Consider the following 13,502-nt stretch of genomic DNA (forward strand, 5'->3'; position numbering starts at 1 on the left):
CGAAACGCGTTCCTCAGATGAAATATCGTCATAATCAAAGCTTTAAAATACTCAAATTAAAAGAAAAATTGGTTGATAAAGACCTAAATTATTGACGAAAAACGGTTTTTTTTTATCATGCCGAACAAATCTTCATAATTCCATACAAACTTCAGGTGCGTTGCGCAACCCCTTTCCTTAGAATAATGTGGCCTAAATTTTGCATGAGACTTTGTGCTAGTACATATTTTAAGTTATTTAATTTTGTAATTCAGTTAAAAGTCTCTTTTGTGAGATTTTATGTGAACACAGGTTTCGATTTGGATTTTCTAGTGACATTCTTTGAGGTGGAAATTTCAATAAAAGCAGTTTTCTATTAAAATAATTCAATTAATTTTATCAATTAATTTTCTATGAAAATCTTATGAATTTTTTAATAAAAAGTTAATCTATTAAGTTTTCCATGTTCAAAGATTTCATTACATTTATTTCATGGAACTTATTTTGTTTGAACATAATGCCAGAAAGAAATAGAAGCTACTAGCGGTGTTTTTCACTCTAACATAGATATATGAATAACTTGATTTTTTGCAAGATTTTTATTGAAATCTACCTGCTTTATGATTCACAAATATTCTTTTACAAAATCGATGAGGATTTCATTTGTTTGATAGTTTGTTTATTCTTGAATCAAGCGTTTTTAACCCTTCGTTTCATAAAGTTACAAATATGCAACAATTAATTAAAACTGTTCTAAACTTCACATTTAGCTAAAAAGTAAATTTTTTTTTCGATGGGAATAATATTTATAATTTCAAGATCACGTTCAATTAAAAAAAAAATATTTTTAGTGTTTATAGGAACCAAAAAAACCCACTTGAATCTGAAAAATATGGAATGTGGAAAAAGCCTAATTTTTAAAATTTTTGGCCTAGTGTAATTCATATTGAGAATTTTTTTTTCGACTCAAAAAAAATATTTTCGTATTCCCACTAAAGTAATTTACATTATAAACAAAATTTGAGATTTTTTTTTTTGTTTTGTCTCTGATATAATGGGTTTTCAATAACTGTTGCAAATATGCAACACCATGCAACGGTAGTACCCTAGGTAGTTATATGGGTTCCATAGTGTGTTTTCGAAACTTGCATCGTTAAACAGTGTATTTGTTTCCCGATGACAATGTTTTCGTTATTTATGATTTATTATCATGTTCAAGCCGTATTAAGAGGGGGGGGGATGAGAAAAATTGCCCCCCCCCCCTGAATAAAGAGGGCCCCCGAGGTGAAAAAAATAAAAGTTTTGCTCTAAACCGTTATCAAAACTAGAAAAATATTATAAAAAGTTCAAAATTTATCAAACTTTAAACTAGGACGGGTCCGAATAATTAACTTATTTAGGATTTGTAATTCAGCGTATGTAAAACACATTATTTTGATTTTTTTCCGCGGCCCATTGGTATAACATATACATATTTTGAATAAAAAAAAATGTCGGATACCTTCATAACTTGCAAAATAAGCATACACCAATTTTCAAAAGTTCTATATTATTCAACGTGATTCAAACTCAAGAACGGGGCTTTATCCAGAGAGTTTAAAAATCTAAAAACAAACAACGAATACGCTTTTTTATTTTTCCACTTGAAAATTCAGTACTATCTGCCAACATTCGATAACCGAGATTTGAAGTATTGTTTTGCCTTTTTTTTTTTCTTAGAGATGAATGAATGATTTGATTGAAAATTACAATGCTCATTATTTTTTACTAAAGTATGAGCCGTTTCTTTTTATCAATCGACGAAAAATGCTCTTTATTTATACTATTCAACCTTTTCCTGGAAGCTCTGGAAGTTGATTTTAAATTGAAACTTTTTGTTCTCGAATTTAGTTTTATTTTTATTTCTTTTTTATTCTTAAACTGATTTCAAGTTTGAATTCTAATTTTAGAATCATGTTCCAAATTCTAATGCTCATTCCGAAGAAATCTTTATTGTTCTTTTAATTTTGCCAACAAATGATATTTAATAGTTTAATGTAATTTGTAATTGGATCATTCCTTCAAAACTAAATTGAGACTTTGCTCTTCAATATCAAGTTTGTTTATTAAAACTGGCATATAGTTATGGTATGATTTAAGATTAAGAATCTTTATCAGAACCAATTTAAAAACGTTTTCGGAATTGATTTGTGTTGATTTGTTCAAGGTTATGTTCAGAAAAGTTGTATAGGTAAGAAGCTTTCCATTTTGCCGCCGGTCGTGGCCTAGAGGATAGCGTTCCAGCCATCTAAGCCAGAGTCCATGAGATCGAATCCCGATCACGGCACATATAGTGCTCTTTCCGTGGTCTGGTGGTAAGATGCTAGCCTTAAAATCCTTGAAAGATGTACGCCTTAGAGTTAAGTAATTAGATCTCTTCAAAGAAACATGAAGTTTCACTGAGATCCTATATGTGTGTGTTCGTTTTTTTTAGCACCTTCAAGCAAACGTAAGGAATAATTTCCTCAGTAGGTGGTATATTATCGCATAACTACTCCTAGCTAATTTCTCGAGAGTCTTTGTAGTCTAGTGGATAAGCTGGTGCGAGTCTGGTTCCGATGTGCCAGGCTGGGTTCGATTCCCGGTATCGGCGAGACAACTTTTGGGTTCGAATCCCATAAGAAGCCGACAGGTAAGATGTGTTTCCTCTTATAACTGATTTTATGAATGTTTAACCAGCTGCCAGCTGGCCAGGTATATGCACGGATGCCGGAATACCTCTAAGTAACCTGATTGACTCGTTCTTCCAAAATATACTTACATACGAAGCCATGGGGTCGGTCCAAGAATGCATGTGAGCACATACTTAGGCAGAAACTGCGGTGAATCCGTGCACCCATGGTGGAAAACCAACATACATAACTACTTCCAGATAAATTCTTAACTTTCCGGTGTCCAGAAATCTAGATTTGCGAAGTTCCTGTGCGAAAACTATGATTAGTGCAAAAGAAATTAGGAATAAGCATTTATTTCCAGTTGTCGAGTGTGAAGAAAAAAAGGTGTTACCGTTTCATGTTGTTGCATATTTGCAACAATTAATATTTTTGCTAAATAACCGAAATATGTGAAAATAATATTTTTTCCTTATTTTTCCCTTCATGTATTCATCATTGCGCACTATTGAGAATTTTTTCGAGAAAAAATAAAAAATCATGAAATGAAGGGTTAAGCGCTGTTTTATATGTTTTATTAGAAATGTTTAAACACAACTAAGTTAATGCAAAAAAAATTAGTTTCTTCAAAAACTTGATAATAGAATTCGTTTATTGAACCACATTGTTGTGTTGAACTTGTATTGAAGAAATACTATCATAGTTTTGAAGTAAAAAGTCTTGAACGTTTTCGAAAAAAAAGTAAATAATATTTCGTGACCTCACAACGCATTCTTTACCCCGGTGCAACTTACAACCTGCTAAACCGATTTTCATTCTGAAAATTGCATTAAATTCCACTCAAAAAGTTTGAAGAGACCTCCAATTTCCGACAATATGTGAAATTTCAGTAAATCATAAATTTAAAAACAGTCGAATTTTCGTGACGTCACAACGCTTAAAAATAGATACCTTTATCAACGATTCTAGAGCGTAAACTTGCAGTAACTGTTATTTATCTTATATCATGCTTAAAGGATTGCTTTTCTACCATCATTTTGCAGTAATTTTTTTTGACATAGCTAGATTATTGACAAAGTTATGTAATAAATAAAGAATATTTGCAAAAATCAATTTAATTTCATACTGAAATTTTTAAATTTCAACGTTAACATTCTCAATTCTAAAAAAATGTAGCTGAAAATCTTTTAACTGAAAATGACACTCAAGAAATAACCTTTCTAACGCTATGTAATTTATTTTTGGATAATGAAAAATAAAAATCGGTTCTCCAGTTGAGGGGTGCTTGGAATGGGTCATATATATTTTTTTTAATGAATAATCCGATGATTTTGACCAAATTTGCAGGATTTTGGGTTGAAAATTTTGAAATAAAACGCCCGGATTTGGCCAGCCAATCGGATTTGTTCGGGAAAATTATGCTAACGTTAGCAGAACAGTCTTCGCATATCACTAAATCCCATGAGAAGTAATTTTTAAGAAATATTAATTCTTCAAGTATGCACCTCTCTCATCTATAGTATAGATTCTATACTAAGCTTGCCAGATTTCCAGGTTTAAATTGTAAGGATATTTGATAGAAAATTTGGGAATGGCCCGGATTTATTTATTTTATTTGCAAAATCATACAAAAAAATCAAATAAAGTTTTCAAAATTTGTAAATTTCATGAACGGTTTTCTTGATGGCTGAAATACGATTTTAAATAATTAAATAATTAATTTTATTGAGTAATACCCGGGTTTTTAACAAACTTGCCCACATATTGCCCGGATTTTGGGCTGCAAATTTTGAAACCTAATCCTTCATGGATTCTTCAAGGTTTCAAGACAAAATAGACCAATCTTCAATATTGATATGTGACATCCAATTTCCTACTTTTGATCCGTATGAGAATTGACAAATCAGATTCAAAAGCATTTTCTCTATTCAAAATAATGTTTTACAACAAATATGCCATAAATATTTATTTATTTATTTACATAATTTTACTTTGCACTGAAATGAATTTATTTCATACCTAGTATAAAAATTTCTATGATTTTAAGATGTTCTCAATCTTCACAATATATTATTAAAATGAAAGCTTCACCAAGCATTTGTTTTGGTATTGACCTTCAAGAGCAAGTATGATGAAAATTTGTTTTTTGAGATTTTTTCAAACAGAAAATCGTTGCGGATCATTTTCAACAATGATTAATTTTTTTCATTAAATCAAAGATTGTTTATCTGTCCCTGGGTTTAAAATAAAGTTGCCAGATTACCCGGTTTTATCCGGGTTTGCCCAGATATTTAATAAAAAATTTGGAAAAAGCCCGGTCCAGCCCGGTCCAGAACGGTTGCCCGGATTTCATTGGAAAAGCCCGGATTTTACTCGGGTTTACTTTAATTTTCATTCTCAAATCAAACTTTAAAAACAAATTGTGTTATAATTTTTTTTTATTTATGCATCGAAAACGAAATTTTCTGAGCAAGTTTCAAAAAAATAATCATAAAAGGTTTTTCAAAACCCTAGAATACGTTTTAAAATCTGTTGATTATTGATGGAAAAACCTTTTTTTTCTCTTGATTTTTTATTAGTAATTTCTAGGTTTTGCCCAAATATCACCCGGATATTTCCAGGATTTTCGACCATTTCGAAATCGAATGCCTGGATTTTGCCAGGTTTTTAGATAAAAATAGCCCGGTTTTTCCGGCCCGGAAACGTGCTGAGAAAAATCTAGCAACCTTAGTTTAAAGCCATAGACGATTAATTAAATGTTTCTCTACACGTTTTAAAATGTGCCGCTATTTTTGACTGTGTCTCGCTTTTGATTTCTTCTAAAAATGTTCCGCTTTTTTTTTAAACCATCTGCCAAGCCTACTATAAGCTTATGTCGAAAATCATGAATCAAATTTTGTTTGAAATGCAAAACCAGGATTTCAAAACAGTTTTAATTTTTTTAATTCAAAAGATGATTCGAAGTGAAAATGAAGATTCATAAACTGGATACAGAATCCAAAATATGAAAACAGACATCCAATTTTGAATTTGATAATATGAAGAGAGAACCTCCAAAATAAGTTGATTTTCATTTTAAATTTATCATTCAGAAATGATTTTTTATCAATCAATGAGAAAATTTTGAAAAACTGTAGCAGAATTCACACTCTGGGATTAGTTTACGAGGTAATGGCATCATTTACGAATCAAGATTGTTACACTTGTATAATGTATAATTTATAATGAATGTATAATGACATGGGGAAACATTCAAAAATATTCAATATATAATTTTGTTTAATTTATGTTTTTCATAAAATTGCTTCGAAAAGTCTCATTTTTTTCATTAACTGACTTTGTAAACTTTAATTTTTTCTTCCTTGCTAAATTTTTTTTCAGGAAGCAAATTGAGCGTCGCACATAGGAGTACTCTATGGAAAAAGATGGCCAAAACCTGTTTTCCTCGTTAAAATGGTTAACAAATTTATTTTTCGTTGTTTTCAAGTATACAAAACTCATTTTCAACCAAAATTTCAGATTATTCAATTTAGTTCTTTTCGGGTCACTCGCTGCATCCTTATAAAATTTTTGTTTTCAAGCAAATTCGAAACAAACCAGCCGATCAACTTTCAGAAATGATGAAAAATACCATTTTTTAAACAAACAAATCAAACTTAATAAAAAACGTTTGTATAACACAAAGTAAATGCATGACATGCATGCTATCAGAAAAAAAATTAGAAACAAAAATCGCTCAAATTTTCAATTTCAAAATTGAAAAAAGCTCGAGTGCGCAAGTATGCGAACGATTTTTCTTTTGGAAATGTTTAAGGAAGTTAAAAGCATTCGTGTGATATGTAAAATTTTTCCCGGTGGAGCCCGGAAGATAAACTAAAACACTAATTTGTAAAAAAAAAACAGTATAAGTTTGTTTGAAAACATTGTTCTATTTTGTTTAGCTTCTCTACTTCATGCGTTTATCAAGGAATAATCGCAATTTCAGGCTCAATTCATTAATCATATTGAAAATGAAGATTTGTTGAAGAAATTTTGTTCATAGTCACATAATTCTGCGTGTTACGCAGCCTGCAATTGTACGTGTTTACGCCAAATTTTGGAGGATTTGGGGTATAATACTCCTGTGTGCGTCGTTGAGCGCCCTCGTTGACCGAGTGATCTTAAAATTTTAATGAAGTCTTCGGCTACTAATTTGTGTTATATTTTTAACGAATGTATTGCCATCAGTGATGACAGCACTTCCAACTTTGCAATTTTAATTTAGAATTGTTTAGTAAATTTAACATCGAACGAGTCTTCTCATGCAAAGAGTAAAAAACAATTTCCATGTCAATGATAGATTTAACATTAAAATGGAAAACATGGTAAATATCGATTTTTAAAAAAGACATACACCGTCTTAGCCGATTTAGGCTTTACAGACTGAATAAATGACGTGGACAACTTAAGATTAACATTTAAACACCCAGTACCGAGATGGGAATCGAACCCATGCCTTCAGTGGACCAGCGATTACCGTCTTACCACGCTAACCACTCGACCACCGAGACGTACAATATGGCTTTCAATATCAATTTCAAACATGAATTTGAATTTTACGACCAACATTCACAAACAACTAATCAGAATCAACCGGTCGACATAATCTATACGCAGCAAGACGACGACAAGGACACGCGGCAGATGGGACCGAGATCTTCGACAGTGTTTCTCCAAGAAAACACACAAATCTTGAGTGAACTCGATACGCACCGGGCGTAATGGTTTTCTCTATTCCAAATAAATAAATATCCGTCCTAGATGATGTCACTCGATGGTAAAATGATGCGTACTAGTGTGTACTTTACAATGACATCAGAATTTTGGTAGGGGAAGTCAATTTTAGTCGGAAAGTACAACATAAAAAACAGTTAGTGGTTTGGGTGTAATGACAGTTTAAAATAAGTTGAATATGTATGAAAGTTTTGATTGAAAGCTTCAATATTAATAAGTATTTGTGTTTAAATTACTTTATAGATTTTATTGTCATAAATAATATTTGAAACGAACCTTGACTCTCACCCACAGTGATCAATCAAGCTCCTCCCAATCGTGAGTTAACACTTGCAATCATAATTGAATAACCTTCAATTCATCGATTTTCACCCCCGCATCAAGTAATAAAAATGTATGGCATGCTTCACGATCGACCCTTAGCTCGGCTTGACTTGGTGCTTGGTTGACAAAAATCGACACTGTCATCGTTTGGCGTTTTACATTATTCACCACTCGCCACTTTCAATTGCATCATTCATCTTGAACGTGTGCAGCTCGTCTCAGCTTGAGAAGGAATTTATAATTTTATGACTATACATTACTGTGTTCAATCAATTTTTATTGTTATTAAAAATGTCAATTCAAGATTTCGAAAAAAATCATTTATGTAGTTTGAATGTCGATATAAACAAAAATAAAACCTGTAAAACAACCAATGACACGAATAATTAAACGAAACAGTAAGCAAAAATATTCCTATCATCTTTTTCCCATCTTTGCAGTTCCGAAATTTCTCATAACTTATCTCAGCACGACGATCTTTCGCGTCGTAACATTTAGCCGACTGCATTCGTTTGCCGTCTGGAAAATGACTCAATTAAAAAGCGCGTACACCTCAGCGCCTGTTTTCGATGCTAATGATGACAGCCGATTCGGCAAATTATGAATTTTTATTACAACAAGATTTCAACGCTTGCGTTTTCTCTTTATCTTTCTCCTTTCAGAACTGTCTCCGATCATACTGCGGATTTTTTTTCCTTCCTGCCACTATTTGTCTGAGGTAAGTTTCGGCAAGGCCAATGACAACTTTTCACTTGGCGAGAACTGAAGAAATCAGGTACCTCGTATCTTTTCTTTTTTGGAAAATGGCAGAACCTTATAATTACAACCTGTAGTTCACGTAACATGCAATTATACACTCATACACCCACAAATCGACTAAAGTTCATATGGTTAATCGTTTGAGGAGTTCTGAAGCATCTGAAAGTGTGCATATTCATTCTAATTTTCACTATTCATGCAGTGAAGATGATGAATTCCATGAAGGTAGGGATTTTAAGAGGATTTATCAAGCGAAAATCAATAACTTCGATTGGGAAAAAGACATTTTTTTTATTAATATTCATCTAGATGATCAATAAACACGAATGACTTCATTTCTTCAAGTAAAAAAGCTGCCAGCCATAAACATAAACAAAATACGGTGGTCAAATCGTGCGCCAAATATTGGTCAAATACCGGGAGATATTTTGACAAATCACATGAAGGGCAGGTAAACGAACTCTTTAACGGTCACCTGGCTAAATGTGACCCTTTTCCATGAATAACACTTCGATAGATCCTACAAAGTTGATACTATGTTTTGGTTGGATCTGGAATGGTGCAATTACTCGAAATCAGAGGTAGGGTAATTAAAAATCGAATATTTGTTTTTGTGTCTGCTAAAATTGTCATAACTTCGATCAAATCAAAAGTTTTGAGTAGTTTTGAAAGTCAAGCTTCAGGTAACAAAAAAGTAATAAAAATAGCCTTGATTTGAAAAATTGTATGCATTATAGATAACGTCATGGCCGTAGGAACGGGGGGGGGGGTTTTGGGGGTTAAACCCCCCCCATGAGTGTCCAAAAAAGCGAGCGAGGTATTCTACTCTACACTCAAAATTTTAAATTCATACTCAAATTATGATAGTAGAGCAAAGATATTCAAGAGAAACTATCTGGACTAAAAACTAATACAAAAACCTCAAAAACCCATTTCAAGTACAAAATTCTGCTACAGTTTTTCAAAATTTTCTCACTTGTGCATAGAATAAGATTGTCAGATATTTTTACAGCATGTATCCGGGCCGAACGAATGTTTTGAATCCGTGTATTCGATTTAAAAATTGTTGACCAAAAACGGGCAATTTTGGTCAAAACCCAGAAATTACCCATAAAAAATCTAGAATGATTATTCTTTCAAACTTGAAGCAAAAATTTTGAACACATAAAAAAAATTACAATACTATTTGTTTTTTTTCTAAGTTTCATTTGAGAATGAGAATGAGGACAATCCCGGGCAAAATCCGGGCATTTCCAATGAAATCTGGGCAATCGGGTCGGATCGGACTTTTCCCTTATTCAATAATAAATATCCGGGCCAATCTTGGCAACCTCATCATAGAAATTCAGGTCTGAATATTAAATTTTAAATTTAACCCATTTTGGAGGTTCTGGTTCCATATTCCTATAACCAGAATTGTATTTCTACATATTTTCGTATTTCTTATGGTGTCCCAGCAAACATTCAAGAGGGTATATCGCAGGAACAACAGAATTAATCAAACCAATATACCAGATGAAAAGATTGTATAAAACTTACCAAAATAGCATATAGCTATAAAAGTGGAGGCGATATATCTACAATGACAAGATTTTAACGATTCGATTTCCCCACAAAATGTAAAATATACGATTTGCAGTAATTTGAGTAAAACTAAAAAAAAAATATCCCCGACCGAGATTTGAACTCCAGCCTCCGAGTTGTCTGTCCGGTATCTTACCACTAAGCCAACTCATAAGATGAAATGATTTGCGCTATAGCTCTATATGTGAGATTTTCTGTTCACGAACCGGTCAAAGGAAGAAAGAAGGAAGGATCGCCTATTTATCGTAAATCAGTTTACTCAAATCGTAAATGTTGAATTAGCGTATTCTCAACTATTTGGTGACATATTTACGAATTGACTAAACTGCTATCCGATTCAACTTTTTTTGGGCAAAGCTTCTCGTAAATGAATGATAGAAAATCACTCAATACCAGCTTGTTTACGATGGTTATTGAAAATGTCTTAATATTCGATTTGGATTATCGTTTCTATTACGATTTCATGTTAGCTGGGGTATCATGCTTGGGATTCTTGATTTTCAGTTCGAATAATTATGAGAAAGTAGGAAACCCGTGTTCGATTTCGGTTTTGCATTCATATGAAATTTGAATCATGTTTTTCGAAGATCAAATGCATTTTCAATATTTTGATAATAGTTTTCCGAATGTGGAAAAAGAAGAGATTTGTTCTATATTCAAATTCGAAGTTCTTAAATTTTTTTCTAACACAAAATTTCAACATTAAAAGCTTCTAAGAGGCGATTCAAAATTGAAAACCAGATTCAGATTCATCATTAGAAATTCTCATTTTCAATCAGATTCATAAAACAGATAAAAAATAAATGATTGAAATAATGAATTAAGATTAAAGTAGGACTAGAGAATTTCAAAAATAGATCCATGAATGAGGGCTCTAAGATTTGGCTCATGAAATTCTAATCTGGAATTAAGATTCTTAAATCGTATTTTTTGTACATTTCGAAAATTGTATAGAAATTCAGAAACAGATTCAAAGTTTAATTTTTGGATACAGGTTTAAATTCAGATTTAAAATTCAGAAAAAGATTCAGCTTGTGAATGCGTTTTTCAATCAACATAAAATTGTTGAGAAATTCAAGAGAACATTAACTTAAAAAATTGTCAATTCAATTCCCAGATTTCAAAGTTTTTAATCAGAATTAGTATGTACACACAATTCAGCTGAAAATCACAAATATAAAATAGATTTTGAATTAATTTTCTAAGTTTTGATTCATGCAAAATATTCCAAATTATATTTAAAAAAATCAAACATTTATTCTTTATGAAAAATATTTCCTGTTTCAGAAACAAGAACCTGAGATAACTTAAAAATCTGCTCAATTTTTTTTATTTTCATGGTGTATTGTTTAACATTATTAATATAGTAGCTTTTTTAAAGCCAAATTCCAAACTAAAATCATAAACTTAGTTAAAATTTGCATCAAGCAAATTTGATTCGTATTTTTTTTCTCTGCCTGTTTTTTTTTTTTTTTTTTAGGAAAATTGTATTTATTTTCATCAAAGGTTAGAATTTTGGAATTTGCAAAAGAGTTTAGAAGATCGGGCTTGTTTGATTTGAGTATTGAATAAGTTTATTTTTAAGAAATTGAGGGCTACCCTAAAAAGAACTTATTTTATGATCAAATCATACAACTTTGATCTAAAAGACTTTTAAATAAATTCAAAAAAATTATCCATCGATGGAAGCAAATTTCATATTTTGTTTTTAGAGGTTTAATAAAAAAATAGCTCACCCTTTAGGCTAAGACCACTTTTCTAAAGCTACTTTTTTTAAAGGTTTTGTCAATGACAATGACACATTCGTGTCTTTTTTCAAGTTACCATTTCATACGTGAAATATTAATGAGTACTTAATAATGAATAATCATATAGTTACAAACATAATTTGTATTAATTTTTTTTATTCCTGAGTTGTTAAGTAAAAAATCATAGGTAAACATTAGTCATCAAAACCCCCCCCATGAGTCGGTTCTTCCTATGGCCCTGGATAACGTGCCTGGCATCCAAAAATTAAAGCCGATGAATTTTCTTCATTGGATGCTATCTCAAAAACCACTTGACAGAACGTCACTAAAATTTGCACATGTCAACGCTACATTACTAGGTAGCTTCACTGAATATTTTTCAGCAATTTCCATTCATGTATTCAAAAGTTATTCAACACAAACAAAAATATTTTGAAATTCGAATAAAAAGGCGAGTTGGCAAACCTAAATGTACATTTTATATTCATACTTTAGTTTATGATAATGTTCATGGCAGGGCCGTAGGAAGAGCTGACTCATGGGGGGGGGGGGGGGAGGGGGGTTTAGTGACCTACTTTTTTTCTACGATATTTTTGCTCAAACAATGCATGGATTGAAAAAAAAATTAAAATACTTATTATTTATACTATTTGATTATTCATTTTTAAGTTCGTTTTTCTAGTTAAATAGAAACAAGTTTTTCGTGTTAAAAAGAAACGTTTGAAAATATATACTAAAATCTTTCAAATGATGATTAGGATTTGTATCAAGAATCGCGTAGCACCAAAATAGGAAACTTATTTTCATTCATGGTTGAAATCTTTAGTTTGCATTAAAATCTGGTGAACTTAGCTTATGATTGCCAGAAGTTCTCCCGCACGTATCCGGGCTATTTTATTGAAAACCTGAAAAAACGGACATTCTATTTCCAAATTTTCAAACCAAAATCCGGTCAATATTCGGAAAAATCCAAGAATTATTCAAAAGAAATAAAACAACATCAGATCTGAATCGTAATTAAGTTTAAAAAAAACGTTTATATTTATTCTAATAAATTAAGCTTGTAAAATTTAATTTTTGGGCGACAATATTAAAAATTATAATGATACAATTTAATTTTTGGATGATTTTCCAATAAAATGTGAATAAAACCGGATGAAAACAGTTTTTTTTTCAACAAAATTTGGGCAGACGAACCTTTCTCTATTTGTTTTATAAAATATTCGGGTAAGTCCTGGTAAAACCAGATAATCGGACCAGCTTAGTTTTGCTTATTTGGTTTGAACCAACAATTTTTTTTTAAATTAATCCAATTTTCAAAGGTGAAAGTGTAAGATTAAAATTTTGCAGTAGAAATCGGATTTATTCAAGATCAATTTTTGCTATTGATTTTAGTTTGAAATTAGGTTCTTGAAAATACTGCGATATTAATAATGTTCAAATATACGCAAAAACAAATGGAAATACCTGAAATTTCTTGAAGAGAAGATACAAGTTTCTCTATGGTATCCACAATTAATTCATGAAAAATTGATTCCTGTGGATGATTTTTTTCTGCAAAATGAACTATAGTTCAACTAAATTTTTGTCATTTTCAGCTGAATTGTGCAAACGAACTGAATTTGGTTAAATTTTAAAATCGAATTAACAATCAGAAAAATCAGGCTGCAATCTCTTCCAATTT

General features: G+C 31.3%; 1 protein-coding gene across 3 annotated transcripts in view; it reads left to right on the top strand.

Annotated features, from left to right (window-relative positions):
• LOC129745644 (uncharacterized) overlaps positions 1-13,502 on the top strand; it is a 190,375-nt gene that overhangs the window by 77,519 nt on the left and 99,354 nt on the right. For all 3 annotated transcript variants that reach the window (XM_055738861.1, XM_055738860.1, XM_055738862.1), the window contains one exon: positions 8,390-8,445. The gene's annotated coding sequence lies outside the window, so the exon portion shown is untranslated. The remainder of the gene's footprint in view (positions 1-8,389; positions 8,446-13,502) is intronic.

The sequence above is a fragment of the Uranotaenia lowii genome, chromosome 2 (genome assembly GCF_029784155.1).
Source record: "Uranotaenia lowii strain MFRU-FL chromosome 2, ASM2978415v1, whole genome shotgun sequence".
NCBI lineage: Eukaryota > Metazoa > Arthropoda > Insecta > Diptera > Culicidae > Uranotaenia > Uranotaenia lowii.